An 8,192-nucleotide genomic window follows, 5' to 3' on the forward strand; every position below is an offset into this window, starting at 1 on the left:
ACACCCAACATTCTGGGAACTGAGTTTTACTGTGTGACTTCTTTTTAAAATGACATGACAGGAAAAGGAAGCTGAAATCAAGAGGTCTTGTTATTTTAAAAGAGAGCATACTTGCTGTAAAACACATGCATCAACACAACTATCCTTAAATGAAAAGTTCCCAAATTATTACCTTTTAATAGCTAATATCATAGCGGACTGTTAAAACTGCTTTGTGAATTATTTTGTTCCAAAAACTCACCAACTGCTGATGGCAGTTTGTGGTGACTTTAGAGAATTGTGTGATGATTGTTTTTAGCTGTTTAAAATAGGACTAGACAAACACCTGTGAAGAATATTCACTGGGGTGCTGATTGTTTTAATGCATTCCCCATTCCTTCATTACATGCCATGATTAGCTAACTAAGTACTAATTAAACAATAATTGGACTCAATTATCTACATAAAAAGTTGCTGCATGCTTTTTCTATTGACTGTAATAAATTACAATAAGGTCAGTATAAATTGTGAAGATTATTTTTCGTGACTGGATGCTGCTGGACCAACATAGTTATTGGTTTGGGGAGAAATGGTTTCTTCAGTTAAATATGAGTGTTCAGTTTAAAGCCAAAATACCCTTCATAAGAAAGGGTCGGTGTTGAATTTTAGATTTCCAGCCCCAATTCAGGCTTTTCATTGAGACATGACTATAAAAGGGATTCAATATTTTTCTGTGAGGGTGAACATAACCTAATGCAAAAATAAATGAATGCTGAATTCAGCTGCTTGTATGTTAATTGATTATCTGTTCAGCTGAACATAAGAATATTTGGCTTTATCATTATTGTGGAGCTTCATTTCTTGTGTTTGCTAAGGGAAAGGCTTTTGACATTCAATAAACCACTAAAGATGTTAAGTAAAATGGAATAGCAATCCATTCATTTAATGATAATGTCCTTGTCACATTAAAGGAAAATATTGTAAGGCTGGGCACAGAGATGGCACTGTGTTATATTCCAGAGACTAAAGCATTAATCTCTCGATCTATCATAAATGGCAAATGATGTGTGCTTGGGATGCCTGGGTCCTGGAGTAAAGAACAGCAGGTTGATGGCTAAGAGGAAATGGACTGGATTTCTTATTATTAGTGAATTTCATGATTTTCTGTTGCAACACTTACAATTAGGCTAAGCCCCCACACGTGCCTGATTCAAAGAACTCACTGAAACACAGAACCTCATGGGTAGCTAAAACAAATAAACAGTTTTTAGAGACATTCCGGAAGTTTTATCGCTTAATAAAAATGAAATCAATTGGTTCCAGTAAAGTGCTGCATCACAAGGTGAAACGAAAATTGAAAGAAATCTTGGGAGTCACAACGGCCTTAATTTTTTTATATATATTCCAGTCCCCAGCCAGCTTATGACCATTCTCCACATCGTCTTCCTAAATAATAATTCAGGGTCCATCTGAAGTGGGCTTTAAGTTTCCCCAGGAATTGATTATTTACTTGTCTTATCAAAACCATGATCGATGTGATAATTTTCAAAAGCCTCTATTAAGTTGTTATTACCCAGGAAAAATAAATTTAACAATAAACCAACATAAAAACTTTGAAATTCACATTTCTATATTTTAGACAAAAGACTTTCCCTGACATCGCTATGCTCCTCATTTTCAATTACACACAGAGTGACAGTAACTTATAGAGGTTTGACTGACTCCTGGCATGATTCCCACTTTCCGCAGGTATTGCTGAGGATCTGAGAGAAAGGTATATTTATAAGAAAGAAGATACCTTTATTAGTCAATATTTTTATTGCTAAACCAATGGCAAAGCTGATGGGGTGTGGCCACCAAGTTTTGAAATAGGAGTTACGCTGGTCAGTGGGAGAGGGAATCTGCTTGTCGGTACTTTTATCTGGCAGTTGGAATTTTATTGGAAGCTAAAATTTCTTCTTGTGAAAACATATTCTTCCTAGAAGTAGAGAAGATATAGAAAAATGTTGCTGCTGATCTAATACCCGTTTGGTTCCGCAGAAGACAAGCTTGTAATCACTTCCATACTTGGAGGGATTTGTATTTCCCACCAGGGAGGGAAAGTAAATCAAAAGCCATTCCACCGCATGAGTTCTTGTGTATCTTCTTATAGCCTGTGTAAGAACAACCTTCACCCAGGGCTTGAAGGAAGCTAGTCATCTGTTCAACATCAGCACTGCAAACCAGCATGGGCTCAATGACCAGAAAGCTGCGACATCACCACCTCCACACAGTTAATTCAGGCAGACAGTTAGTATGTTTATTAGCACTGTTATCCATTGGAAGAGGAGATATCTTTTCCCGTAATTGCTTGATTCATTTATTGAAAGGATTTCCGAATTTAGAAACTTTCCAGTTGTACAACATGTCAGCACAAAAATGTTCCAACTGAACAGATGGCTACATTAAAATCTAAGAAAGAGGTTACATCAGTGTACAAGGCATATTTGTAAAACTCACATAACTGCATTTAAGTACTGATCATAGCCAGCTAGTGATTTGACTGTGCCCATAAGTATAACAGCCAAACTCGGATCAAGCATCCATTATACATTTTCACTGATTAAAATGGAAATGGAAATTGTGAAAGATGTGTAGCTGCAGATACAACAGACTGTACATGCTGTAATCTGGAAAAAAAAACGAACTGCTGGAGGAACTCAACAGGTCAGGCAGCATCAGTGGAAGCAAAGGAATGGTCAACATTTTGGGTTGAGACCCTGCAGCAGGACAGAGAGTGCAAAGGGGGGATAGCCAGTATAAAGAGGTAAGGGGGAGGGCTGAGCCAGAAGCAGGCAGGCAATAGGTGGATCCAGGTGAGGAGGAGTTGATGGGCAGATGGAGCCAGGTGGGAGAGGGAGGGGTGCAGATAGCGACAGAGGCTGAGAGGGGAGAGGCAGAGACAATTATGGAATCTGATAAGAAAGGAAGATGATGAGTGAAGCCAGATAAGGGAGGGATCCTGACTGGTTGCTCTATGATCTGGTACAGCAACTCAAATGCACAGGAATGTAAGAAGCTGCAGAGAGTAGTGGCCTCAGCCCAACGCATCATGGGCATATCCCTCCCCACCATCGGTAGTATCTACAGGATGCACTGCCTCAAGAAGGCAACATCCATTATCAAAGGTCCCCACCATCCAGGCCATGCCATCTTCTCACAGCTACTATCAGGCAGGAGGTACAGAAGCCCGAGTCCCACACCACCAGGTTCAAGAAAAACACTTCCCTTCAACCATTTGGTTCTTGAACCAACCGGCACAATCCTAATCACTACAGTTTAGCAACACAATGACCACTTTGAACACTTTGCACTAAAATGGACTTTGTTTTTCTGTTCTAATTGTGTTTCTGTAATTGTGACCTTTCTTGTAAAAATTGTATAATTTATGTTTTTCTTGTGAATGCTGACTATATGATGCTATGTGCCTGTGATGCTGCTGTAAGTATGTTTTTCATTACACCTGTGCATATATGTACTTGTGCATATGACAATAAACTCAACTTTGGGGACTTTGGACTTTGGCAGATGGGAACAGTGGGGTGAGGGGAGAGTAGAGGAGAGGAGAAAAGAGGAGAGGTGAGAAGAGGAGAGGGGATCGAGTGGGTAGAATGTGTGCAGCTGATCTGGTATCAGGCTCAAAATCTCCCCCGAAGTCTCCATTTAGAAGAATAGTGTACGTTGTTGGAAACAGCATTTGGACCACTTATCTGGCACTAAATTAGTAATAATTAATCTTCATTATGGCATTTTCAGTTCAGCAGTCAGCATGACCTATTAGGACAACATTCAGCCTGATCATTTAGTTTTACTCTCTAACACAGTCCTTGGATTTCTTCTTCTTCCAGCTGTCTTCTCTCTTCTAAAGACCTGAGGTGCAGTTTGATTAGTGAGAACAGCCTAGTGATCTTTGATGAGTGTATCCAGAAAATGCCTGTCAATAGACTACATAACCATTTCCACATAGCGACACTTTCCACCCCCTAGTAATGCCACTTACAAAATGCATTATACGTCCAAGGTACATTCCTGGAATTCATTATTTTTCTCTTTCAATGCAAGTCTTTTTAAATGTACTAAAATATGAGAACCATTCTAATAAATCAGACGTCTCAAAAGTATTATCTCCGATAGGTTTTCATCCGCTCCATTACCGACAAGTAATGACCCAAAAATTTTCCATGTCAGCTCTTCCTGAAACAGTGCATCTGAAAACTCACCAATTGTGCTTTTCTTAAATCAAGAAGATTTGATTAAAAGCAACCAGTCATAGTAACTGTTGACATCCTATATTACCATGACAGACTGAGAGATCTAGAATCTGAAAGCTTGAACCAAAACTAGCTTCCACCACATGAGCTACAATTATTTAAAGACTGTTTATAATTAAGAGCTCAGCAAAGCCATTGCCAGGAAGTATCAAAGCGGAAGTAAGAAGCTTGAAGCTGAGAGGGAGAAATAATTGTAAATGGATGTTTTATCTTTGATTCTTAGAAGCCAGAATTCCTGGCCCTTAAGAATATCAACAAGTAAAAGTGAGAGCAATTGTCTGGATTGATGAAACTATATTGCAATTTTGTGGGGCAAGAAGAATGGGTGTTTCTCCCCAGAGCCATCAAATTACTTCATCTGACCTTCACAATTGCTTAATCGTAACCTCTGCCGTCACCAACAGACAACTCTCCCAGAATGTCCAACGCCCAATAAAATCCCCATGCTTATTAGCCCCAATACAAAGATTTTCATGGAGTTTAACTTCAGTCAAATAAACATCCACTAATATCTGGATGCTGGTACACTTGGAGACACTGTAGACCTAAACAAGATTCAAGGGGAACAACAGAACTAAAACCAGACAAGCATTATCAATTTTTTCTCCACTGCCAGAATCATTTTCTTGTATTTTGATAGACTCATTAAATATCATATTTTTCTGGCACTGTGTCAGACTTTTAATGCAATAAATATCAGATTATTCCTACATGCAATACTTAAGAATAACTTCAGCCATATGTTCTGAAACATTTCTCCTAGTTAGCCAGGAACTATTGCAGGGTTTCTACCATTTATCAAGAGTAATTTCATGATTCACATACAAAGACCAATTTTGATCTCAGAGCTCTTCTATATTTTAACACATATTTGTTTTACATTCAGAACATGGAGATGACTTGATTTGTCCTAAACTATCATAACACAGTAGCATGTTGTTATGCCCACCTTGTTCTTTCATGTCTATGACTCTTGATTCTACACAATTACGATATTGTAGCTGATAATAGTGATAACAATAAGAAATAGTGGTGCCAGTTTCCACAGTACTGCGGTGTTGTGATCCCCACATGCAGTTTAAAGGCAACGTTTGAACTTGTACAAATTAACTATTGTGATCATTTATAATTCAATGCAAACACCTGGTGCTGACTTATTCATCTATACAAAATAACCCATTGTTGTACAATGGGAGGCCATTCATGAATTGATATCTACAACAAATTGAGCTTTCTAGTGGCAATGAAAGAAGCTCTTCAGTTTAACTACTGGATTCACAATTCAGTCAAACGATATGACGTAAAGGATTAAGTCAATACCTCGTGTTCATGATTTGGTAATCTAATCCAGATATCATTTTTAAACATCAGTAAAGGAACAATTGTCAGTGAACAAAACTTAACTGACTGATTTGAATGTTATTGAAATCAGCTGCCCATTGAATTCCAGTAATCCTTCCATGTAACAGACTGTTAGTTGAGAATGTACAGAGTAAACCTGAAATTTCACTCTGGAGTTTCTGTTGCTGTGTTACATCCAGAGCATTTCTGTAGCTGATTGGGAGGGGTCAACATAAATTCCTTTGGGCTGTGATCTTTCAGAGTCGTGTGTGTGTGTAATTTCCCAAATGATTCTCTTTTGTGCAACAGTTACATTCCCTAGTGCACATTAAACCTGAATACAGAATGCACGGTTTAAATGAATCAACTTACATAACAATAAAAGCCAATTAGCCAATAAAAGCAGGAATCTTCATATATTAGTTTGTGTACAATATTTCCTGTTTATTTTTTCAGTTATTTGGGTAATGCACTATCTATTAAACCCATCAGTTCAACGGAACTTACCATTAAATATGTAAAAATGCATTCATCTCATTGGACACTTTAGATATTCATATCCAGTCAACTAATAAGAACCTGCTTTTGATTGATATTTCATATCAAAACTATTTGTTCCTCAGAAATGTTAACACATTACAAGATATATGCTCTTCGGATTAAGAAGGCACCAATAGAAGATGCAGCTACAATTCAGTTTGAGTTAAGGTGAATCTTGAAGTGTCTACATTTTCGTCAATAAAATGGAGGAAATACAATGTAAATAAGTCATGTGATATAACAGTCTTCAAAAATAGCATATATAGTTACTAATTAAATGCTATTAATGGCAAGCAAATCAATGCCTTTTTCTTTCTGACAGACTGCCCAATGCAAATTTTCTCTTATTGTGAAAAAACACTGGCTATATTCATTTTTTGTAGTAGTCTCAACAGCGTTCAAAAGTCATTTCAGTATTAAACTTACAATTTTATTCTATGTAACATTTCACTGTTCTGGTATTTTGGCTCTTTTGGCTTAGAGAATGGTTTCATAATAAAAGATGAGAACTTGAATAGGAAAATATATTTTTGCAGTAAAATATATGCAGCCTTCTCTATGGTTTACATGGCTAACAGAAGAACATAGTTGTGGCTGTTACAGTGTGTTCTTTAGAACAAAATTTTTAAAACATTACTGAATGATGTGGTTCAAATTCTCAAGCTCAATAAATGAATTACAGTGAAATCATTCTACCTCCTGTGAAAAGAGCTAGCCCTCTTCTTAACAGCTACACGTTTGTTATCCACAAGGTTTCGGATTAAAGACACTGGCTTTCTCTAACATCTTTCACAAATATAATTCACAACACGCTTATTTCGTAGACATTGATAATATTAGGCCATTGAATAATAGGCACACATCTTTAACCATTTTGTAGTCTAATTCAACAGCTAAAAATACAAACCAAGTGTGCATTGAAAAAAAATCACATTAATCAACATTTTTTTTCGGTGTAGCATTAAAAACTGTGAAGGAAAAGGGTAAATTTACCTTCTACGATGAACTAAGGGCAGATATTCACTCTCCTTTTCTTAAAATAGGTTAAATGTGCAGGAGAATCCAAGCTTAGCAGCTGTGCAAGCAGCAGCCCTGGGAGACGAGTCCACACCCAGCTTTGTCTTCAATCATCATTCTGTCTACAGGAAGCAGCAGATCTCCCACTTCCTCCTCTTTCTGACTGCTGTAACTTCCCCTCTTCTCCCTCCCTCATTCAGCCCCTCTCTCCATGTACACTGACCTCTTTCCTCCCTTCTCTAGCACTGAGCAAGAATATTATTTGCTCCTCTGCAGAGATCTCACAGTACTTTATGAGCAATGCACTGACTGCTCTCTGAGCTTCTCATGAAGCAATGGTTGAAGTAACCAGGGAATTTTGTCTGAACCTAAAATATTAAGCATGTTAAAAACATTCTAAAGGTTTGCTTCCTCTCTTCCCACCAACAGACCCACCCCAGATGACTTTCTGTTCCCCCTATCAGCTGCTTTTGTGAAGGAGTGCCTCCTGATCAAGGCTACTTGACCAGCAGCTCCAAGAAAGAGACTGTCCATGTGAAAAACCAGAGTTATTGTACATTGACGCCTGTTTGCACCCAACCTCATTCGATTAATCCAGCTTTTGGTTTTGCAGTGTTCCTGTGAGGGGCACAGTGGACTGTAATAAAATGGATTTCCCCGGTGCTACCATGGCAACTGTGAATGACTGATTTCCTGTGTTGTTTATGTTAATGTAGCAATACTGCTGTTGTTGCACAGCAAAGACAGAGAGAGAGAGAGAGAGAGAGAGAGCGAGAGAGAGAAAGCATTCAGTAATCAGAGTCTAATCCCTTCTCAGATAGAAAAGAAACAGAATCCTTTTCGTTCTTCCAGCATTCCATGTATGCCATAATAAACAATGTGATCTGTTCAAAAGTAAAACTCCAGTCACAGCAGGGAGTGTTGGAAGTACAATTATATTACATATGTTCTTTCTTTGGAGTGCCCCATTCATTACTAACTTGCCCAGAAAATGACTGCTGATGT

The 8,192-nt window shown here is 38.0% G+C and overlaps 1 protein-coding gene across 2 annotated transcripts in view; it reads right to left on the minus strand.

The window, feature by feature from the left end:
• LOC127572206 (guanine nucleotide-binding protein G(I)/G(S)/G(O) subunit gamma-2) overlaps nucleotides 1-7,528 on the minus strand; it is a 44,486-nt gene extending 36,958 nt beyond the window's left edge. Inside the window, exon 1 of one of the 2 annotated variants that reach the window (XM_052019150.1) lies at nucleotides 7,164-7,528. The gene's annotated coding sequence lies outside the window, so the exon portion shown is untranslated. The remainder of the gene's footprint in view (nucleotides 1-7,163) is intronic. The other variant, XM_052019141.1, reaches the window with a different exon arrangement.
• Between the last annotated feature and the right edge of the window lie 664 nt (nucleotides 7,529-8,192).

Source organism: Pristis pectinata, chromosome 1 (assembly GCF_009764475.1).
Source record: "Pristis pectinata isolate sPriPec2 chromosome 1, sPriPec2.1.pri, whole genome shotgun sequence".
NCBI lineage: Eukaryota > Metazoa > Chordata > Chondrichthyes > Rhinopristiformes > Pristidae > Pristis > Pristis pectinata.